The sequence below is a fragment of the Agelaius phoeniceus genome, chromosome 7 (genome assembly GCF_051311805.1).
Source record: "Agelaius phoeniceus isolate bAgePho1 chromosome 7, bAgePho1.hap1, whole genome shotgun sequence".
In the NCBI taxonomy this organism is placed as follows: domain Eukaryota; kingdom Metazoa; phylum Chordata; class Aves; order Passeriformes; family Icteridae; genus Agelaius; species Agelaius phoeniceus.
Genome location: NC_135271.1, coordinates 9,487,179 through 9,510,928, shown reverse-complemented (window position 1 = coordinate 9,510,928; position 23,750 = coordinate 9,487,179). Strand labels below are relative to the sequence as shown.

The window sequence follows — 23,750 nt, the reverse complement described above, 5'->3', positions numbered from 1 at the left end:
CCTATTTTTGATTCTTGAAATCTATGTCACTGTACTGCACAGTGCATGCTCTGCTTGTTTCTAAGGGGTCTTTTGGCTTTTGGTGGTCGCTTCCCACGAAGACTTCTCCTCATCATCGCTGTCCTTTGAACAACCCCACAAGTTGCACGTGCACCCCAAATCTTGTGTTATAGAAGCCAGCATTATATTCCAAAAAGAAGCCTTATGATTTCATAGATACCTGGAATCATCCCAATTTTGTCCATTTCAAGGCAGATTCTTTCATTATCCTGAGGCCTATTGCCTTTTGGGATGTTACTTATCTCAAACTACATCCTGCATCCTGTTTTCTCATGAACATCTGAAAACATCTGTTTTGTGACACTAATTCCATATCCTTTTCCTCTCTTACTTTTTAACAAATATTTTCTAAAAGATTTAAAATATAGTTACAATTGTTAGCACGAATCAGATTCATCTGTCACACTGTTGAGCAAGAAATTGGCAGCAAGAGCCATGTAACACACTGGTTAAGGATTGCCCAGACAGAGCAGGGGAGAGTTTTCTCCAAGCAATGCCTCTGCTCCAGAATCATTTGCTGTTGTTTTGGCCCGTGGGTCCGCCTCGGCGGCGGCGGTGGTCCCCAGCCTGCGTTGTTGAAGCCGTCCCCCTTCCTCGGCCTTAAGCAGCGGACCCGCGTTGTGGCGGGCAGAATTTTTTTGGTCCCGTTTTTTTTTTTTTTTTTTACGGGCCCGGCACCCGACGGAGAGCCCCCCCGGACTGATCCTGGGCGAGGTGGCGGCGCCTCGCCTACCTCGGTCGTGGCCGGATCGACTGAGCCCCTTATGCCAGGCGGGGCCAGGTTTGCCGCGCCGGGTCCGTTGCTTTTTGTTGAGGCGGGCGGAGTTGGGGGGGCGCCCACCAGGCCTCTGCGGGCCTTTTTAGTTTTCTCTCGCGGCCCTAAGCCGCGGTACCGAGAAGCGTTGCGACGAAGGCGCGAGCGGGATGCCGGTGGGTCCGTCGTGGGGGGGTAGTGAGGCGCGTACCTCGGCCCGCCCCCCCCGCCCCGCCCCGGGCCCCGCGGCCCCCGTGGCTAGCACGGGTCGTTGTGAACGCGCCTCTGTCTGCCTTTTTTGTCGTGCCGTGCCCCGGCTTTTTTTTTGGGATGGGAAAGCCGACCGCCGCTAGGCTGGGCGAAAACCGGTGGCCCATGGCACCAGGTCGGTGGAACTTTTTCTCGCACGCTCGGCCAGGTTCCCTGGGAGGGGGGGCCGCCGAATCCCCTCCCAGCCCGGCAGGGGCCAGTCCAGTGCTGCCATTGCCTAGCCGCAAGGGGAGCGGTTGTTGGCTGCAGGCAGGTGGCGGCACCCCTCATGCTCCTCTGCTGGTGCGAGCAATCCGATCCGCAGGTGGGCTGGGCGGCCGTCGCCGTTGTCCCAGGACCGTGGCCGTGGGGCCCTTGTCGCCGTTCGCACAGCTCCTTCCCAGAATCGTGCCTGATTGATGTGGCTTTTCAGGTGGCGTTGGAGACGGCCCCTGGCGGGCCGGCTCTTCTTCCAAGGCTTCTCTGTCACGGGGAAGCCACGGCGGGGGGAGTCCGGTGCTCAGGCAGGGCAGTCTCATTTCCAATTCGCTTCTCATCGCAGGCGAGGTGTCGCCCCTCCCGACGGCCTGGGGAAGGGCATCTTTACCGTCCCGAGCTGTGTGACGGCCGCATGGCCTTGCGAGCCTTCAGGTGTCCTTAAAAAACCATGCGAGGTGCCCGTGCCGGCCCCGGTCCGGGTAGCGCCCGTGTGGATGCCGGCCACGAGCAGCGCCGGGTGGCGGTGCGGCAGGAGCTGAGCCGCGAGATGGGAGAGAGGCAAGAGAGAAAAGAGAGAGGGCAAAAGTGCCCGAACCTGATGCGGTGCGGACGCAGGTGGAACAGAGCCCGGTCCGCGCGCTCCTTTGCCGTTCTGCCGCCTGCTGCAGAGCGAGCCGCCCCGGTTGAAAAGGGGCCTCGGTGTCCGGGCCGTGCCCGCCTCGTCGGGTCGCTGCCTTCTCTACCACGTCCAGTGCTTTCCGGGCAGCCCGGTGGGGGGACGTGCCAGGACGTGGTTCGCTCCCTGTGAGTGGGGCCCCGCTCGGCCCAACCTCACTGGCGGCCGGTCGCTCGCCCACGACCTTTCGGCGGGCGGTTTTTTCTCAGCTTTGGTGGGGGGGCGGGTCACCCCCGGCTGAGCCCTGTTCCGCGCGTCGTGTGCATCATTTCGAGTGCGAGGCCAAGTCTCGAACTAAGGCACGGGCCCTGGGAAAAAAGGCGAGAGAGAAAGAGAGAGAGAGAGACGAAGCCTCGCGCTCCATTCGAGTGGCGAAAAGCTGCGCAGCGATCCCGGCTCCTTGCCTGCGGCGTCGCGGGAAGGGCCGGCCACCAGGGTCAGCAGTAGCCGAGGGGCATCCCTCGCGTGTGGCGCTGTTCCCCCCCCAGGCGATGCCGGGCTGTGATGCGGCCGGCCACCGCCTGGCTGCTGGCGCCCGTCGCCGCCACACCGCCGACCGCCGCCGTGTCTTTGTCCTTGATGCCACTCCCGCGGGTCAGAGCGGCGAAAGAAGCCCTGGGGGTCGGGGTTTGGCGCAGGGTGGGTTCGCCGGTGGGCCGGGCACGTCCAGGCGCTCCGTCCAGGCGCTCGCACGCCGTGGCGCGGTGCCACCGTGGGTGGCAGCTACCTGGTTGATCCTGCCAGAAGCATATGCTTGTCTCAAAGCTTAAGCCATGCATGTCTAAGTACACACGGGCGGTACAGTGAAACTGCGAATGGCTCATTAAATCAGTTATGGTTCCTTTGGTCGCTCCTCTCCCGCTCCTTGGATAACTGTGGTAATTCTAGAGCTTATACATGCCGACGAGCACCGACCTCCGGGAACGCGTGCATTTATCAGACCAAAACCAAACTGGGCCCGCCTGGCAGCTTTGGTGACTCTAGATAACCTCGAGCCGATCACAAGCCCCTGCGGCGGCGACGACCCATTTGAATGTCTTCCCTATCAACTTTCGATGGTACTGTCTGTGCCTACCATGGTGACCATGGGTGACGGGGAATCAGGGTTCGATTCCAGAGAGGGAGCCTGAGAAACAGCTACCACATCCAAGGAAGGCCGCAGGCACGCAAATTACCCACTCCCGACCCGGGGAGGTAGTGACGAAAAATAACTATACAGGAGTCTTTTGAGGCCCTGTAATTGGAATGAGCGCACTTTAAATCCTTGAGCGAGGATCCATTGGAGGGCAAGTCTGGTGCCAGCAGCCATGGTAATTCCAGCTCCAATAGCGTATCTTAAAGTTGCTGCAGTTAAAAAGCTCATAGGTGGATGTTGGGATCGAGCTGGCGGTCCGCCGTGAGGCGAGCCACTGCCTGTCCCAGCCCCTGCCTCTCGGCGCCCCCTCGATGCTCTTAGCTGAGTGTCCCACGGGGCCCGAAGCGTTTACTTTGAGAAAATTAGAGTGTTCAAAGCAGGCCGGCTGCCAGCATACTGCAGCTAGGAATAATGGAATAGGACTCCAGTTCTATTTTGTTGGTTTTCGGAAACGGGGCCATGATTAAGAGGGACGGCTGGGGGCATTCATATTGTGCCGCTAGAGGTGAAATTCTTGGACCGGCGCAAGACGGCCTAGAGTGAAAGCATTTGCCAAGAATGTTTTCATTAATCAAGAATGAAAGTCGGAATTTCGAAGACGATCAGATACCGTCGTAGTTCCGACCATAAATGATGCCCACTGGCGATCCGGCAGCGTTATTCCCATGACCCGCCAGGCAGCTCCCGGGAAACCCAAGTCTTTGGGTTCCAGGGGGAGTATGGTTGCAAAGCTGAAACTTAAAGGAATTGACGGAAGGGCACCACCAGGAGTGGAGCCTGCGGCTTAATTTGACTCAACACGGGAAACCTCACCCAGCCCGGACACGGACAGGGTTGACAGATTGAGAGCTCTTTCTCGATTCCGTGGGTTGTGGTGCATGGCCATTCTTAGTTGGTGGAGCGATTTGTCTGGTTAATTCCGATAAGGAACGAGACTCTGGCATGCTAACTAGTTACGCGACCCCCGAGCGGTCGGCGTCCAACTTCTTAGAGGGACAAGTGGCCTCCAGCCACCTGAGATTGAGCAATACCAGGTCTGTGATGCCCTTAGATGTCCGGGGCCGCACGCGCGCTACACTGACTGGCTCAGCTTGTGCCTACCCTCCGTCGGCAGGCGCGGGTAACCCCTTGAAGCCCATTGGTGATGGGGATCGGGGATTCCAATTCTTCCCCGTGAATGAGGAATTCCCAGTAAGTGCAGGTCATAAGCTCGCGTTAAGTCCCTGCCCTTTGTACACACCGCCCGTCGCTACTACCGATTGGATGGTTTAGTGAGGTCCTCGGATCGGCCCCGGCGGGGTCGGCCACCGCCCTGCCAGAGTGTCGGGAAGACGGTCGAACTTGACTATCTAGAGGAAATAAAAGTCATATCAAGGTTTCCATAGGTGAACCTGCGGAAGGATCATTACCGGTAGGGCTTGGCGCCTGCCGCATCGTGCTAGGCTGTCCGGCTGGTGGTGCGTGCGCAGTGTCACTCACACGCCCGCTCGTTTCGCACGCTCAGCCCCCAGCTGTCGGCCCAGGTTCTCTCCGGGGGCCACACGCCATTCACCTTCGCCGCGCGCCGCAACCCTAGTGAGAGAGAGGGACCGGAGGCGCGCGGCACCGCCAGGCACGGGGGGTCGGAAGGGAGAGAGGGGGCAAAAGCCGCTTGGTGCAGCGAAGCGCGCCACGCGCGCCCGCCACCGTGTGCTCGGGTGGGGCTCACCCCGCACTACAACGGGCGTCCCCCCCCGCCCCCCACACCACGCCCCCCCCCACCTCGGCCTTGTGCCGGTCTGCCGCCGGTCCGTCCCCGCCAGAGAGCGGGGGTGCGGCCACGGGCCCCCGAGCCTCTCACCGCTGTGGCCGGCGCCGCCGAACGCCAGTCGCCCGTGTGCCGCCTGCGGGCGCCCTGGCGCGGCCCGAGTCCTCCTGAGCTCAGCTCTCCTCGGCGTGCATGCGAGAAAGCTGCCCAGGTGCCGGGAGGGAGGGGTGATCGGCACGGCCCCTCCCGGAGGTGCACCCGTGCCTTCCCTCGCTGCTTCGCCCGTCCAGTGATGGCCGGCCGGCCAGCTGTGGTACCCATCGGCGGCCGAGGTGGAAAGGGCGAGGGAGCCGGATGGCAGGGACGCCTTCAGTGCTCGGAGGAGGCGGCTCCTCCAGCCCTACCCGCACCAGGGAGCGGGGCCTTTGCCGGCCGGCAGAGTTCCCTGTTCTTGGGCCGAGCGGCCCCCCCCTCTCGTGTGGGGCAGAGGAACTCCAAGGGCCGAGGCCTCCAGGTGTTCCAGGCCGCTCTTTGTGGCGCGCATGCGCGCGCACGCCCGAGGTGTTCTTGGTGGTCAAGCCCGCATCCCCCGCGCCCGCCGGGGCCCCCCCGCGCTCTCTCTCCTCGGACCGCCGCCGTGGTCTCTCGCGCGTGTGGCGCCGCGTCTGGCGTGTCTGGCACATCTGGCGCCTCTCCTCCCCTCAACGGCCTTTTCTCCTCGAACGCGCAGCCCTGGGGCCGTCGTCCACCGGCCATCCCCTGGCTCGACCGCCCGCCTGCTGGTGGGGAGCAAGCACTCGGCGGGCCCTCCGGCGGCGGAGGCCCACGAGCGCGGGCAACCCTGTGCCAAGCAGTGGCGGCGCCGCTCAACAGGTGTCCCTCCCTGCGGGGACGGTCGGCCGGACGGCGTCGGCCGGCGGCAGTCCCGTCCCGGGCCCTGCTCATTGAGTCCTCCAGCCCCCTTCCCAGCCGTGTGTGGGCCGCAGGAAGGCATGCGGGGTGGCCACGGGGGTGCTTCTCCCCGCCCGGTCTCCGCGTGCAAACGAGGAGAGCGGGTGTTGCCCCCCGGCTCAGCGCCGTACTAGCTTCCGCCGTCGCGTTCCCGGGGCAAGGGGCCCCAGCGGTGCGACGTGGCGGCGGAGGTCCCAGGAGTGCGGCCCTGGCGGCGGCCGGTTCTGCCGTCCAGAAGGCCTTGGGTGCTGGCAATGCTGGCTCGGGTCTCGGTGGCGCCCGCCTCTGGGCCGGCGGCGGAGCACGACCGCCGGTCGCTCGCCCGCCCGGCGGGGGAGCGGTCCCACGGGAGGCGTGCTGGCGGGGGCCGGTTGTTGTCGCGTGCCCCTCTCGAGCCCGGGGGAAAGGCCATGCAGTGGGGAAGAGAAAAGCTGGCCAGGCAGCGGTGCAATGGCGCTCCGCAAGGCCCACGGTGTCGGGGCTGAGGGAGAGCCGGCGTGGTGCGGGGGCCGACGGCCGCCCGCCCCCAGCTGTGTGCCGTGTGTTTTGTGCATGTTGTCCCGTGAAAGAGAGAAGCGGGTGGGCCGCCGTTCCCCCCGCATTCTGGCGCACTCCGCCTGGCCCTCCGCGCGGAGGCCGGGCCAAGCCTGGGCGCCTGGGCCGCCTCCGAAGGACAGCATTTGTGAGGTCGGCGTCACCCCTTGCGGGGGAAGGCGGTCAGGGGTGCGGGCTCCCCCGCCTCTTGGCCGGCCTTCGGAGAGTGGGTTGCTCCAGTGTTTTTTTTTTCCCTCCCCTTCCATTTTCTGTGTGCTCGTACGGTCGAAGCCAGGGGCGCCCCGCGCGTCCTCGGCACCAGAGTAACAAAAAGGGGCCTCTCAGCGTGAGCAGTGCCCGAAAGGCAGACAACTCTTAGCGGTGGATCACTCAGCTCTTGCGTCGATGAAGAACGCAGCTAGCTGCGAGAATTAATGTGAATTGCAGGACACACTGATCATCGACACTTTGAACGCACTTGCAGCCCTGGGTTCCTCCAGGGGCTATGCCAGTCTGAGCGTCGCTTGACGATCAATCGCCGTCCGGGGGCCACCCCAGTTGCGCAGCTGGGGTCGCCTCGCAGGCCCGTCGCCTGCAGCGGGCGGCGGCGGCGGCGGTGGTGGCGGCATCCTGCCGGTGCCCGGAGGGAAGGCAGTCAGGTGTTCGGCGAGGGAAGCGTTTCCCTAGGCGGGCCTTGATCCCTTCCCTCCGGTCCGGCAGGCGTCGTCGTTGTCGCGGTTGTCATCATCGTCGTGGTCGCCGCGCAGGGCTTTCGTCCCCCTAAATGCAGACTCGGGGAGCGCTCCGTTGCTCCCCGCTCCCGGAGCAAGCCGCTGGGGTGGAGCTCATCCTCGCTGGGGCTGCGCTGCGGATGCGGTGGCGCGGCGGCCTGGGGAGAGCGAGAGACAGCGTCGAAAGGCGCCGCCGAGGGCCGAGAGAAAGAGAGAGGAGGGTGAGAAGGGGAGTCGAGGCACGGACCTCGCCCCCGGCCTCCCCCCTTGCGCATTCGGCTGTCTGCGGGTGGGAACCACGGCGGTACCATGCTGTGCTGCCACGCACGCGCGGGAGGTGAGAGCGCCTGGGACAGGGGTTCCGACCCCCTCCTCTCCCTTCGCCCGCCCCCCTCCTCTTCTGTCACGGTCTCAGGGCGTGCCCGAGGGGCGCCATCGCTCCCCTCTCTCTCCCCACTGAGGCCGTTGCACGCGCCGCCGCCCAGCCGGTCCTCCTGCGCGGGGCTGTCTCTGTCGCGCTCCCTTTTCCGTTCTCGTCTCTGGGATGGGGTTCTCCATCTCTCCTCATCGCTCGCTCGCTCTCGGTCTCCGGCCCACTTGGGGGGCGGGGGCGTAGCAGGTGGGCTGGCAGGCAGGGGGAGACAAAGGCGGCCATCTCCACGCGTGCGCGCGCGGCGTGGCCGAGCTTTGGGCTTGCAACCTCAGACCAGACGTGGCGACCCGCTGAATTTAAGCATATTAGTCAGCGGAGGAAAAGAAACTAACGAGGATTCCCTCAGTAACGGCGAGCAAAGAGGGAAAAGCCCAGCGTCAAATCCCCACCCCACGATGGGGCACGGGACATGTGGCGTACAGAAGCCCCCCTCCCGGCGGTGCTCTCGGGGGACCCAAGTCCTTGTGATCGAGGCCGCAGCCTGTGAACGGTGGCAGCCCCCCGGCGCGCTGGGCCCGTGGCTTCTCGGAGTTGGGTTGCTTGGGAATGCAGCCCAAAGCGGGTGGTAAACTCCATCTAAGCCTAAATACCAGCACAAGACCGATAGCCAACAAGTACCGTAAGGGAAAGTTGAAAAGAACTTTGAAGAGAGAGTTCAAGAGTGCGTGAAACCGTTAAGAGGTAAACGGGTGGGCCCCACGCAGTCCGCCCGGAGGATTCAACCCCGCGAGTTGTGCTCAGCCGGCGCGGGTTCGGCAGATCCTTGCCTCCACCTCCCTTCCATCCCCCGGGGCAAACCCCATCCAGGGGCGCGGGCCAGCTAGGGCGGGCCGTTGCGGGGGACCGCCGCCCGGACAGCGGCCAGCCCTGGCCGGGTGCATTTCCGCCGCAGCGGTGCGCCACGACCAGCTCCGGGTTGGCTGGGAAGGCCTCTGGTGGGCAGGCGGCCCGGCACCGCGCAAGCGGCAGCGGGTGTTACAGCCCCTGGGCAGCATGTCTTGCCGAATCCCGGGCCCGAGGGAGAGGATCGCCGCCGCACCCTCCTCAGCCCCCATCGGCGGCACCGTGGTGGGGGGCGTCACTTTTCCCCCCCCTTCGCCCTCCTGGGGGGTAGGGGCGCGGGCGGCGTCCCCGCAGCGTGGTGTTTCATGCAGGGGTGCAGGACCGGGCCCGCCAGCCCCTGGCGCTGCTGTCAACCGGGGCGGACTGTCCTCAGTGCGCCCCGACCGCGCAGTGCCACCAGGCCGGGCTTGACAGGCCGCGCTCCGGCGCCCGGGGTCCATGGCGATGTCGGCTACCCACCCGACCTATCTTGAAACACGGACCAAGGAGTCTAGCACGTGCGCGAGTCAGGGGCCATCGTCGGAAGCCTGCGGCGCAATGAAGGTGAGGGCCGGCGCGTGCCAGCTGAGGTGGGATCCCGGGGCGTGTGTTGCGCCTGGCAGCCCCGGGCGCACCACCGGCCCGTCTTGCCCGCCACCCACTTGCGGGGCCAGGGAGGTGGAGCGTGAGCGTCCATGCTAGGACCCAAAAGATGGTGAACTATGCCTGGGCAGGGCAAAGCCAGAGGAAACTCTGGTGGAGGTCCGTAGCGGTCCTGATGTGCAAATCGGTTGTCTGACCCAGGTCTAAGGGTGAAAGACTAATCGAACCATCTAGTAGCTGGATCCCTCCGAAGTTTCCCTCAGGATAACTGGCACTCGGCAATGTTCAGTTTTACCCGGTAAAGCGAATGATTAGAGGTCTTGGGGCCGAAACGATCTCAACCTATTCTCAAACTTTCAATGGGTAAGGGGGCCGGCTCGCTGGCGTGGAGCCGCGCCGTGGAATGCGAGTGCTCAGTGGCCACTTTTGGTAAGCAGAACTGGCGCTGTGGGATGAACCGAACGCCAGGTTAAGGCGCCCGATGCCGACGCTCATCAGAGCCCAGAAAAGGTGTTGGTTGATCTAGACAGCAGGACGGTGGCCGTGGAAGTCGGAATCCGCTAAGGAGTGTGTAACAAGTCATCTGCCGAATCAACTAGCCCTGAAAATGGATGGCGCTGGAGCGTCGGGCCCATACCCGGCCGTTGCCGGCAGTGCGATGCCTGCGGGGGCTAGGCCGCGACGAGTAGGAGGCCCCCTTGAAGCCTGGGGTGTGGGCCCGGGTGGAGCCGCCGCAGGTGAAGATCTTGGTGGTTGTAGCAAATATTCAAACGAAAGGTTTGAAGGCCGAAGTGGAGCAGGGTTCCATGTGAACAGCAGTTGAACATGGGTCAGTCGGTCCTAAGCGATAGGTGAGCGCCGTTCCAAAAGGGCAGGCGATGGCCTCCATTTCCCTCAGCCGATTGAAAGGGAGTCGGGTTCAGATCCCCAAATCCGGAGTGGCGGAGACGGGCGCCGCGAGGCGCCCAGTGCAGTGACGCAACCGATCCTGGAAAAGCCGGCGGGAGCCCCAGGGAGAGTTCTCTTTTCTTTGTGAAGGGCCGGGCGCCCTGGAAAGGGTTCGCCCCGAGAGAGGGGCCCGCGCCTTGGAAAGTGTTGCAGTTCCGGCAGCATACGGTGAGCTCTCGCTTGCCCGTGAAAATCCGGGGGAGAGGGTGTAAGTATTGCGCCGGGCCATACCCATATCCATAGCAGGTCTCCAAGGTGAACAGCCTCTGGCATGTTGGAACAATGTACGTAAGGGAAGTCAGCAAGCCAGATCCATAACTTTGGGATAAGGATTGGCTCTGAGGGCTGGGTTGGTCGGGCTTGGGCACGAAGCGGGGCTGGGCGCGCGCCGCAGCTGGACTAGCACCCCTCCCTCCCCGCACCCGGGTGGCTTTCTTGCGCGCGCACCGAACTCGGGCCGCGCCAGGGCGCCCGCACGTGGCACACCGGTGACCGGCGGTGCTGGCCGCGGTGGCAAGAGAGTCGGGGGCCCGCGTCAGCGTCCCCACTCTCAAGCGGGGATGGACCAGCGTCAGACCGGCGCAAGGACGGGGTGGGGGGGTGGTGTGGGAGGCGGAGGGGCACGCCGCCGTGACAGCAGCCAGCGTGCCACGCTTCGAGGCCCGGCAACGACGCGCGGTGTAGCGCGGGGAGAGCCCCGCCTGCGTGCACGGTGGTGGGCGCTCGTGGCCCGCTTCGCTGTGCCAAGTGACTTTTTCCCCCTCTCCCCCTTCCAACCCCCCGTGCCTGGAGGTGCCACGCGCCTCCGGTCTCCCTCTCTCTCTGGGGCTGATGGCACGCGGCAAAGGGGAAGCGCATGTGGCCCCCGGTGCCGACTGGGGCTGGCAGCCGGGGGCCGAGCATGCGAACGGAGCGGGTGTGCGAGTGACGCCGTGCGCGCACGGCCAGCCAGATGGCCTGGCACGACGTGGTGGACGCCAAGCCCCATTGGTAATGATTGTTCCGCAGGATCACCTACCGAAACCTTGTTATGACTTTTACTTCCTCTAGATAGTCAAATTCAACCGTCTTCTCGACACTCTGGCAGGGCCGTGGCCAACACCGCTGGGGCCGATCCGAGGACCTCACTAAACCATCCAATCGGTAGTAGCGACAGGCGGTGTGTACAAAGGGCAGGGACTTAATCAACGCAAGCTTATGACCCGCACTTACTGGGAATTCCTTGTTCACGGGGAAGAATTGGAATCCCCGATCCCCATCACCAATGGGCTTCAAGGGGTTACCCGCGCCTGCCGACGGAGGGTAGGCACAAGCTGAGCCAGTCAGTGTAGCGCGCGTGCGGCCCCGGACATCTAAGGGCATCACAGACCTGTTATTGCTCAATCTCAGGTGGCTGGAGGCCACTTGTCCCTCTAAGAAGTTGGACGCCGACCGCTCAGGGGTCGTGTAACTAGTTAGCATGCCAGAGTCTCGTTCCTTATCGGAATTAACCAGGCAAATCGCTCCACCAACTAAGAACGGCCATGCACCACAACCCACGGAATCGAGAAAGAGCTCTCAATCTGTCAATCTTGTCTGTGTCCGGGCTGGGTGAGGTTTCCCGTATTGAGTCAAATTAAGCCGCAGGCTCCACTCCTGGTGGTGCCCTTCCGTCAATTCCTTTAAGTTTCAGCTTTGCAACCATACTCCCCCTGGAACCCAAAGACTTGGGTTTCCCGGGAGCTGCCCGGCGGGTCATGGGAATAACGCTGCCGGATCGCCAGTTGGCATCGTTTATGGTTGGAACTACGACGGTATCTGATCGTCTTCGAAATTCCGACTTTCATTCTTGATTAATGAAAACATTCTTGGCAAATGCTTTCGCTCTAGGCCGTCTTGCACCGGTCCAAGAATTTCACCTCTAGCAGCACAATACCAATGCCCCCAGCCATCCCTCTTAATCATGGCCCTGTTTCCGAAAACCAACAAAATAGAACTGGAGTCCTATTCCATTATTCCTAGCTGCAGTATGCTGGCGGCCGGCCTGCTTTGAACACTCTAATTTTCTCAAAGTAAACGCTTCAGGCCCAGCGGGACACTCAGCTAAGAGCATCGAGGGGGCGCCGAGAGGCAGGGGCTGGGACAGGCGGTGGCTCGCCTCACGGCGGACCGCCAGCTTGATCCCAAGATCCAACTACAAGCTTTTTAACTGCAGCGACTTTAACATACACTATTGGAGCTGGAATTACCGCAGCTGCTGGCACCAGACTTGCCCTCCAATGGATCCTCGCTCAAGGATTTAAAGTGCGCTCATTCCAATTACAGGGCCTCAAAAGACTCCTGTATAGTTATTTTTCGTCACTACCTCCCCGGGTCGGGAGTGGGTAATTTGTGTGCCTGCTGCCTTCCTTGGATGTGCTAGCCGTTTCTCAGGCTCCCTCTCTGGAATCGAACACTGATTCCCTGTCACCCATGGTCACCATGGTAGGCACAGACAGTACCATCGAAAGTTGATAAAGACATTCAAATGGGTCGTCGCCGCCGCAGGGGCTTGCGATCGGCTCGAGGTTATCTAGAGTCACCAAAGCTGCCGGGCAGGCCCAGTTTGGTTTTGGTCTGATAAATGCACGCGTTCCCGGAGGTCGGCGCTCGTCGGCATGTATAAGCTCTAGAATTACCACAGTTATCCAAGGAGCGGGAGAGGAGCGACCAAAGGAACCATAACTGATTTAATGAGCCATTCGCAGTTTCACTGTACCGCCCGTGTGTACTTAGACATGCATGGCTTAAGCTTTGAGACAAGCATATGCTTCTGGCAGGATCAACCAGGTAGCTGCCACCCACGGCAGCGCTGCGAAGCGTCGCGCAAGCGCCCAGACGGAGCGCCTGGATGCGCCCGGCCCGCCAGCGAACTAGCCCCGTGCTTAACCCCGACGGCCCCGGGCTCCTTTTGCTGCTCTGACCCGCGGGAGCGGCATCGCGGGCGAAAACACGGCGGCGGGCGGCAGCGTTGTGGCAACGGGCGCCGGCTGCAGGGACGGCAGCCGGCCACATCGCGGCCCAGCATCGCCTGGGATGGGGAATGGCGCCACGCGCGAGGGACACCCCTCAGCGACGGCCAACCCCAACAGCTGGCCCTTCCAGCGACACCGCGGGCAAGGAACCAGGACCGCTGCGCAGCTTTTCGCCACTCAGATGGAGCGCGAGGTTTCCTCTCTCTCTCTCTCTCTCTCTCTCTCTCTCTCGCTTTTTTTCCTGGGGCCCGCGCCCCGGTTCGAGACTTGGCTCTGTTACCCCGTGTCCACGCCGCATCGGGTTCGGGCACTTTTGCCCTCTCTCTTTTCTCTCTTGCCTCTCTCCCTTCTCGCGGCTCAGCTCAAGCCGCACTGCCGCCCGACGCTGCTTGCGGTGGGCACCCACAGGGCTGCTACCCGGACCGGGGCCGGCACCGGCACCTCGTGTGGTTTTTTAAGGACACCTGAAGGCTCGCAGGGCCATGAGGCCATCAGACAGCTCGGGACGGTAAAGATGCCCTTCCCCAGGCCAGTGGGAGGGGCGACACCTCGCCTGCGACGGGAAGCGAATTGGAAAGGAGACCGCCCTGCCCGAGCACTGGACCCCCCCCGCCGTGGCTTTCCCATGACAGAGAAGCCTTGGAAGGAGAGCCGGCCTGCCGGGGGCCCTCTCCGACGCCACCCGAAAAGCCACATCGATCAGGTGCGGCTCTGGGAAGGAGCTGCGTGAACGGCGACCAGGGCCCCATGGCCACGGTCCTGGGACAACGGCGACGGCCGCCCAGCCCACCTGCGGATCGGATCACTCGCGGCAGCAGAGAAGCGTGGGGAGTGCTGCCACCCGGCCGCGGCCAACAACGGCTCCCCTTTCGGCTAGGCAACGGCGGGACTGGACCGGCCCCCGCTGGGCTGGGGGGGACTCAGCAGCCCCCCCCCCCCTTCCGGCCCAGGGAACTCGGCCAAGCGTGCCAGAAAAAGTGCCACCGACCTGGCGCCACAGGCCACCGGCTTTCACCCAGCCTAGCCGCGGTCGGTTTTCCCTTCTGGAAAAAAAAGCCGGGGGACAGCACGACAAAAAAGGCACACGGAGGCGCGTTCGCAACGACCCGTGCTAGCTACGGGGGCCGTGGGGCCGGGGGCCCGGGGTGGGGGCTGAGGTACGCGCCTCACTACCTCCCCACGATGGACCCACCGGCATCCCGCTCGCGCCTTCGTCGCAATGCTTCTCGGTGCCGTGGCTTAGGGCCGGGAGAGAAAAATAAAAAGGCCCGCGGAGGCCTGGTGGGCACCCCCCCAACTCCGCCCGCCTCAACAAAAAGCAATGGACCCGGCGCGGCAAACCCGGCCCCGCCCGGCATAAGCGGCTCAGTCGATCTGGCCACGACCGAGGTAGGCGAGGCGCCGCCGCCTCGCGCAGGACCAGTCCGGGGGGGCTCTCTGTCGGGTGCTGGGCCCGTAAAAAAAAAAAAAAAAAAAACTGTGCCAAAAAATTCTGCCCGCCACAACGCGGGTCCCTGGCTTAAGGCCGAGGAAGGGCGACGGCTTCAACAACGCGGGCTGGGGACCACCGCCACAGCCGAGGCGGACCCACGGGCCCAAAACAACAGCAAATGATTCTGGAGCAGAGGCATTGCTTGGAGAAAACTCTCCCCTGCTCTGTCTGGGCAATCCTTAACCAGTGTGTTACATGGCTCTTGCTGCCAATTTCTTGCTCAACACTGTGATAGATGAATCTGATTCGTGCTAATAATTGTAACAATATTTTAAATATTTTAGAAAATATTTCTTAAAAAGTAAGAGAGGAAAAGGATATGGAATTAGTGTCACAAAACAGATGTTTTCAGATGTTCATGAGAAAACAGGATGCAGGATGTAGTTTGAGACAAGTAACATCCCAAAAGGCAATAGGCCTCAGGATAATTAAAGAATCGGCCTTGAAATGGACAAAATTGGGATGATTCCAGGTATCGATGAAATCATAAGGCTTCTTTTTGGAATATAATGCTGGCTTCTATAACACAAGACTTGGGGTGCATGTGCAGCTTGTAGGGTTCTTCAAGGGACAGTGATGATGAGGAGAAGCCTGTGTGGGAAGCGACCACCAAAACCAAAAGACCCCTTAGACACAAGCAGAGCATGCACTGTGCAGTACAGTGACATAGATTTCAAGAATCAAAAATAGGAGGAGATTGACAGAAAATTATTGATGAATATGTATTAGCATCCAGTCTAGAAGTTGTCTTTGGATTCTTTATCTTTTGAATGGGAGGCAGGGTGAGAAAAGCCCCCTGTATCCTGACTGGTTTTGCTTATGCTTTATCCAAACCACTGCCAAATTATTTTGGATCTGCTTGATTATATTTGATTGCATTATTTCATATCAAATTGCTGCTCAATTAAAATTGCTGCTCAATTCTAATGTTGGTTTATTAAATTAGACATATAGGGACCTCATTCATAACAACAGCTCACCTCAGTCACCTACCCGTTGGGACTGTGCTTTCTACTGAGCCAGTCCTGCCAGAAAAGCAGTTTCAAACACACCTCTAAGTGGGCACTGATCCAGATAAAGCACATCCATTCCCCTCTGCCCAGGGCCAGTCCCCTGTACATCTGGCAGCCTGCAAAATCTAACACCCCCTCAGGGTCCAACACATTGTTCCAGCCAAAGCATAAAGGCAATTTGTTTTGTTAAAGCTGAAGTAATTCCTACAGGTCCTCGGCCTTCCAAGGCCAACGCTGCCACTCCGGAGGGAATCCTGTGACCCCGAGCATTTGATGGTGACCACACCAAAGCAAGAGGTGGCTCCTTCAGCAGGAGAATGGCACATGGCAATGCTGTGCCTTTGTGTCCCCAGCCTTCCCCCCATTGTTTCAGCAATGGCAGCTACACTTAGGCAGCTTCAGCAGAGCTTATTTGTGTTGGCTGAGTGCAGATCAGGACTCCCAGCCCACCTCTAACAGCAGCTTGCAATGACAACAGGACCTGCACACTGAGGTCTTTGGCTGGAGGCAAGCCTGTCACAAGCACACACCCTCTTCAAACTTCCCATCAAACAGAAAGGAGAAGAGCAGGAAAAGGCTACCTTTGGACCAGTCTTCCCCAGCTCTACACATGGGCCAATTCTGGGTAGAAAACTCCCACCAGTGCTGGCCTTCTTCTTAATGTGGAGAAACTTCTCCCACAGGAACTTAGAGGGAAGCAGCTGAAAGGCAAAAATCAACCAGCTAGAGCCTCAGAGGTGGGCTTGTTCAGAAAGGCTTTTCTTGAACAAGTGCCACTGGTGAACAATTTGTGGTCACATTGTCCAGGACAGTCCTGGGAGCCCTGGAAGTTGCTTGCTGAAATACTCAGCACCAATAAATTAACAATACAGAGTGCAATACACATACTCCAACCACGTGGCTCTGTCCCATCAGCTTCTCCGTGATTGCATGTGACATGGTTGGGGATTTCTGCTCTTTGGGCATTTCTTTCCTCTTTAGGTTCATTGGATTGAGGCAGTGACCTTTTCAAAGAATGGGGACGAGCTCTCAGAACTGCCCTGACTCCATCCCTGTACAGCACTGAGAACTCACAGCAAGGAGATATCACTGCTGGCTGAGTCCAAGAGAGGCAAGAAAGGAACGTTGCACCAAGAGTGAGGAGCACAGGAATGTGTCCAAGTTGTAGTTCTCTCTGGTAATTAGCATTTGTTTTCTCTCTCTGGGCTCACAGACCCCTGCAGAGAAGAAAACAGAGGGATCTCCTGGACAGAGCCTCAGCAGTGGGGCATCTTCAGTCAAGTGAGCTCCAGACACCAAGGGACCTTTGTGGCCCTGGCTCCAGGGAGCGGGTAAGAACTGTACATCCCTCAAGATTCCTACCAATCCAGAGCTTTCAAGAGAAGCCAACTCCTTTGGGAGAGATACCATCAACACATGGTAAACCAAAATCAGGGGACAATTCCCAGCACAGGAAGATTTCCACCATCCTGCAGAACAAAGGTGTGATGGTGTTCACAGGGGTCTTACGATGAGGGAAGAGACAAGGATCTGACTCCATGGTTCAGCAGGCTTGATTTATTATTTTGTGATATATAATATATTAAAACTACACTAAAAGAATAGAAGAAAGGATTTCATCAGAAGGCTAGCTAAGAATAGAGGAGGAAGGAATGATAACAAAGGCTTCTGGCCTGGACTCTCTGTCTGAGCCAGCTGGGCTGTGATTGGCCATTAATTACAAACATCCAACATGGGCCAATCAAAGATCCACCTATTGCATTCCACGGAAGCAGATAATCATTGTTTACATTTTGTTCCTGAGGCTTCTCAGCTTCTCAGGAGGAAAAATCCTAAGGAAAGGATTTTTCATCAAAGATATCTGGGACACAAAGGTGCTGAGACATTTTCTTCTGGACGTGCTGCAGCAGATAACTTGCTTTGCTGTACACTGTGTCTGCAGGGCTGGATCCGTGCCCACACAGGAGCTGGGAGAGAACAGCTGCTTTGGAAGCTCTTCCAGCTGGGACCAGCCCTGTCTCACAGGGCTTTGGGCAGAGTTTGAGCTTCCCCCACAACATGCTCAGGTGCCCAAGGGCAGCTTGGTCTTGACACCAGCAGGGGGCTATTTACAAATCACAAACGGGACAGGGCTGCTGTGGAACTGCCTTGAGCTGTTTTATTTTCCAGCATCACTCTCATTACATGGTTATGACAATGGGAAGATGCCAGCAGCTCACATCCCAGGCAGTAGACCAAGAACTTAATGTTACAACTTCCTTTATAAGTTTCTTGACCAATCACACAAAGCAAAAGCACATTGACAGTAGTTCTATCCAACCACTATAAGCACTCTTACTTTTGGTTAAAACAATGCTTGCTTATTTTGAATACAATACCAGCTTGTAAACCTTAAAACACAATGCACAGAGCTCCATTATTAAGCCTTAACCCTCCTAATATCTTGCTAGATAAACTTTTCTGTAGCTTAGGGAGTTATTCTAGACAAGTGTTAATACATAGACCATTGTTCTATTTGTCCTTGCTTTTCTACTTTTTAAATAATTGTTCTGCTGATCTATCTCATGGCTGCTGCTTAGCTCTATTCACAGTTCTACTGTATCTGAGGCTTCCCTTTTGCAGCTTTCCCAAAACCCTCTGGTTTTGTGGATTCCCACAATTCTCCCTCTCAGTTCATCTCAAAAGAAACCTTCATAATTGTGTCGTTTATTACTTGCGTTTCGTAGCCTTACTAGAATATTTCTGCCTATTACCTACTTAAAGCATTTTCTTGCTTGCACTAAAGCAGGGGCAGGGAGAGCAGGGACACCAGGGCAGTTTGCAGCCTTAACACAGCCCACTGGGTACTTACAGTGAAAGATGTCAGTCTTTCCCGGACAAAAGACGAGGTGTCGAGGTCTTCTTTGGGAGTCCAGAAGCCATTTTGAAGGCACGATCTCCCAGATGAGTGACAATGCCTCAACAAAACTGGAAGAAGCAACAATGGAACTCTGAAAATCCAGAACCCAATTCATGGCAGATTAAAGGCACATACTGGTGCTAAAAATTTTCTATGATTTGAAAGTAGCTAAGTGCTTGTTTGGTGTAAGTAGCTAGTATGTTAGGCCTCTAGTTGGACTTTATTTGAGCTATAGGTCTGCCTTGTGCAATTCAAAGATGGATCATACTGAAACCTGGAGCTAAAAATCTGAACATTAAGAATAGTTAGAACAGACAAAGCTGCAGCCTAAATATTACTTTAAAATAGCTGGAGTGGATATCCTCTTCTTTTGGCTAAAGCACCCCTGATCTCTCAGCTGCTCCTCACAGGACTTGGGAGAGACTGGAATGTTATGGCTAATGGCTTAAAAATTGTTAGAAAGGACTTTCTGCCCATTGGGACAAAACTGTATAAAGAGGCTGCGACCACCCAAGCCCACCCTTCCCTGAAAATGCCTCTGGACTGGAACTTGGCACTGTGTGTTAAGCTGCCTAAGGGAACTTGATACAAGACAAAGGTGACACTATTGTCCCATTAGCTCAGGGCTGGGGAGAAGTAAACAAGGCTGCAGAGAAAAACCTATCCACAACAAAGCCAAACCCAGCAGCTGTCCTGAAAATCAGCTCTGTCTGGCTTCAAGGTGGGCAAGTCATAGCCACAGACTCGTCTGCTGAGGCCAGGTTTGCACACAAACCTCCCATCCAAGACCTCCACAGTGCCCCCAGACCCATTCCTGAGGCCTTGCACCAGACAACTGCTGGGCATGCAAAGCAACACAACAGATCTGAAAATCCAGAAGCCAATTGATGGCAGACTCAAAGGACAGACAGATGCTAAAGATTTTATATTATTTGAAAGTAGCAATAGACAGGGTCCAACTTGCTCCACCCCAGGGAGGCACCTGGGAGGTCCCACCTTGCCCAAATCTGCATGAATCCATTGGAGTCTTACGTTTTGCGAGACCTCACCACAGAGAAGACCAGAAGAGGATTTGATGGTATGCCAATGGGATCCATGGAATGGTGATGTTTTTCACTTCATCTGTCTCTGTCACTCTCCTTCTTCCCCTTCTTCCCAAACCCCTCATCTCCACCCCTGCCACCCCCCCGCTTCTTTTTCTTTTCCTTTCTCTCTCTCTTCCTCCTATTTACTGTTACATAAAATCCAGACTATTGATTTTGGCATATGGTCTCATTTGCACCTCAATTCACAGGCCTCCCTCTAATAATTGTAATAACCAGATGATAACAACCCACTGAAACTTGATGAAACTTGAACAGACCTCATTCACCTTTAAGCACTTTAAACAACTACTAGACGGGAAATAAAAGTATAGAGCAGTACATTTAGAAAATGTTGCATTCCTTCAGTGCAGAAAAAAAAAAAGCACAATCAGTAGAGCATATATTGTTCATCCACTCAGCTGTGCACTGTGGTGGTGTTCCCAGGGGTCTTGGATGAGGGAAGAGATGAGGATCTGACTTTTGATTTATTATTTTATGATATATATTCTATTAAAATTATACTAAAAGAATAGAAGAAAGGATTTCATCAGAAGGCTAGCTAAGAATAGAAAAAGAAAGAATGAATAACAAAAGCTTGTGTCTCAGACAGAGAGTCCAAGCCAGCTGACTGTGAGTGGCCATTAATTAGAAACAACTCTAGGAGACCAATCACAGATGCACCTGTTGCATTCCACAGCAGCAGATAACCATTGTTTACATTTGGTTCCTGAGGTCTCTCAGCTTCTCAGGAGAAAAAACCCAAAGGATTTTTCATAAAACATGTCAGTGACAGTGCAGAGCACTGAACTGCTGCACCAGAAGACGGGCATTATCCCATCCTGTATTTCCCTTTGGCATTCTCTCTCAGAGTGCAAATGAGACAAAAGCAAAAAGTTCAACTTGAGTCAATCTTTACCTTCAAAGGAAATTCAGGAACTTTCTGCAGAGGCCAATGCTCTGCACGCTCAGGAACTTTGCAGAGGCCAATGCTCCGCGAACAATTCCCCTGGCGAATCGCCCAGTGAAGCCGCCTGCAGGAGCCCAGGCTGCGCACAAGCAGCCAGGGCCGCGTTCTCAGGCAACTGAGGCCGCGCCGCTGTCACAGACGCTGCCGCCGCCTTCGTGGTTTCCAGGCAGCCGCGGAACCCGGCAGCCGCCGCCCTTTCCCGGATCCTGCCCCTCCCGGCCCCGCACGCCCCCCAAGATGCTGCCGGGGCTCGGGGGCTTCGTCTGCCTGGGCTGGCGCTCGGCCTCCCCTGCGGGACAAGGTGAGGGGGGGTCCCCGGGGGTCGTGTCCCCCCGGGAGCGTGGGTGAGTCCCCCATGTCCCCCCCAAGCCGGGGTCACCCCCTTTTCTCTGCCCAGAGCTCCTGAGCCAGCTCCTGCTGCCCCCTGGGAGGGGCTTTGGGGAGCCCCCCGGGGACCCCCTTGAATGCCCATTCCTGGCCACTGGGACCCTTCGCATCTCCTTCCCCAGCTGCAGGACCCCCTGCACCCCCTTATCCTGCCCCGACACCCCCTGCACCCCCTTTCCCGGGTATCCGCCTCTCCCGGCCCCTGGATCCCCCGTTTCCATGAGCCCGGGGACCCCCGGACCCCATTCCCGGCCAGCCCGGGGCACCTCAGCCCCAGGCCTTCCTTTGCCCGGCGAGCGGTGACGTCACTGCAGACTCGGGCCGCCATTGGCAAAGAGCAGCAAAGAGCGGCGCCAATGGCGAGGCCGGAGGCGGCTCAGGGGCCGTGAAGAGCCTTGAGCTGTGAGGGGCCCTGGGGGGCCATGAAGGGCCGTGAGGTGTCACTCTTGTGCCCAGAATGACACAGGAACAGGCAGGAGGCAGTACTGCAGAAAGACTAAAAGAAGGTTTAATTCAAGAGAACCGTGCGGTTTTTATAGAGTGATACGATATATTCTGTTTGATTGACTAGTTAACAAAAACACATTCTTTATACACCGTCCTTGAGAAGAAGAGAAAGATGAAGTAGAAGAACACCACCTGCAGATTGTTTATACTGAAGTTCTCACATTCTTACAACTTGCTAATAATTCTCACAAGCTGCTGTGAGAAACACTTGCTGTTTCTCTCTGTGCCATGGCATCCACAGTGAGGGGCTGTGAGGGGTCTTGGGCAACTGTGAGGGAGCCATGAGGGGCCTGTGAGGGACCATGGGGAACTGTGTGGTGTTATCTTTTTATACTAAAAACTACATGTACACTATTTACAATAACTTCTCAATACTTATCACCTATGTTAGACAGTGAGTTTTTACTCTAAACTAATCTAAAAATGCCAACATCACTTAAAAGATGGAGGTGGAAGGAAGGAAGGAAGGAAGGAAGGAAGGAAGGAAGGAAGGAAGGAAGGAAGGAAGGAAGGAAGGAAGGAAGGAAGGAAGGAAGGAAGGAAGGAAGGAAGGAAGGAAGGAAGGAAGGAAGGAAGGAAATGTGATAAATGAATTCACTGGACTAAAGGATCATACAATTATAAATTTATTATTATTATTATTATGCAAGCAAGAATAAGCAAAGTTCAGCGCTGGGCGGCCGGGAGTCTCCGCTCCTCTAGGCTCGCACCGTTCCTATCCCCAAAGTCCACCTTTTATTGCCTTTTTCTCCCGGGTCCAGGGATGACGTGGTCTGTCTTTTGCGCTTGCTCATACTGTTGGTAGGGGGTCTTTTTCTGCCTTCTGGTGGTCGTGGGATGAAGGCTCCAAGTCTTCCTCTTTGAACCACTGAGTGAACTTTTCCTTATAAGGCATACCTATACAGTGGAATTTTCAGAACACTATACGATTCCTGCAAGCCTAAGCAATTCTTGTGAGTTTAGGGATTGTTATTACAGCTCTCCTCTGTGACCTCTTAGGTGAACTTTTCTTTACCATGGAATTCCCAAAGCACTGTACGATTCCTGCAAGCCAAGCAACCATATGTGGCTATACATTTAAAATCAAGCGGTTTTAGCTATTTAGTTATTGCTTTGATATTGTATAATTATTTAGCTATTGATTAAATTAGTGAACAAATGTATTGCTACTTATTACATAGTGCACCTAAATCAGTGCTATAATGTTATAAATGAGAAGCTTGTCTAGGCCAATATTCAAGCACCAATCAATTTATTAATTAATATGGTAAAGTATGAGCAATACAGTGCTGGGTACAGTGGGGGAAGCTTTCCCTCCAACTGCACACCGTTTTTTGAGGCTTACAGGTATTTATAGGGGCACTCATAAGCTTTCTCAGCAGTTTCTTTTCCCAATTTTTACTCATCAGCAGTTTCTCTTCCCAGTTTTTCAATCACAATTCTATACAGTGTTGTGATTTAGTTTTTCTCAGGATGTATCCCAGAAAAGGAGTATCCCAGGTGGTGGGGGGGTCCAGCTTCCCAATGAAGAAAGAAGTCTCCCAGCTGATGGGGTCCAGATTCCAGACATGGCTTTACCTTTTGATTGCAAGGACTATAAATCTCATAACAGTGATGTGCAGCTTCCCTTGGTTGAAACTATTAGTCCTTGCGTTGATGTTCATATTCCTTTCTCAAGCTGCTTTTCATGTTTTGTCAAGGCGTGAGATAAGCATGTTTCCTTTTTATATATTCTAAAGCTATAGTTTCAAAGATCCTTTGTACAAGAAATATTCTAAAATAATGCTTCAAAAGGTTATTACTGCAAAACCCTTTAAGGCTTAGCTCCAAGCAGAAAGTTCCTGTCAAAAAGCAACATCCTCAAAGCTTTAATTTAAATGCTGCTAAATCAACTTAAGATTTATAAAGGTTAATTGTGAACAAAGGATAGGTTCAAAGGCCTTCTTCCATGCTTTACTTTCCTCAGGTATTATTAGAATTCGACTTTATAAGTGTCCCATGCTTGGTTTCCACACATATCGCAATCACAAATACACGCGTTACCTGTGTGTACCTGACACGAAATAGAGCTATGTATTTCACAAAAGGAGAGAAAGGAGAGCTATTTAGAAAGATGCATCACCAATTGCCTAAATTGTTTCTCATCTTGCAGATCTGCACTTGCTGGGCAGCCCCATTTTACACCAGAGACCTGGGGAACCATTCCCAGCAATTGGGAAAATGCAAAGTCGTCCATCCACCCATAGATGAGGTCTCCAAATTTGCCCCAAAAGTGGCTCCAGCTTTTATAGGCCAAAAAGAGCAAGTCCAGGTGACTTGATGATATTTTTAGCCCAGAAAGCCCTGCTGCTGATGGCACACTTCACAATCAGCAGGGGACACAGCTAGCCCAAAGCCCAGACCTCTGCTGGGATCCTTTCCCCTCAAACACCCTTTCAACAAACCTCCATGCAAGTCAGTTGGGAAAGTTTCTTCAAAGGAGACATTGCTGGCACATAACTACACAGGGTTATGGGAAAGATTCTAAAGCAGCCGCTCTGGAGTC

At 56.5% G+C, this 23,750-nt stretch overlaps 1 non-coding gene across 1 annotated transcript; it reads left to right on the top strand.

Moving 5' to 3' along the window:
• Window positions 1-6,695: 6,695 nt before the first annotated feature.
• On the top strand, window positions 6,696-6,848 carry LOC129133455 (5.8S ribosomal RNA). The gene has a single exon (XR_008535993.1). It is a non-coding gene; the product is annotated as a 5.8S ribosomal RNA (ribosomal RNA).
• The last annotated feature ends 16,902 nt before the right edge of the window (window positions 6,849-23,750 follow it).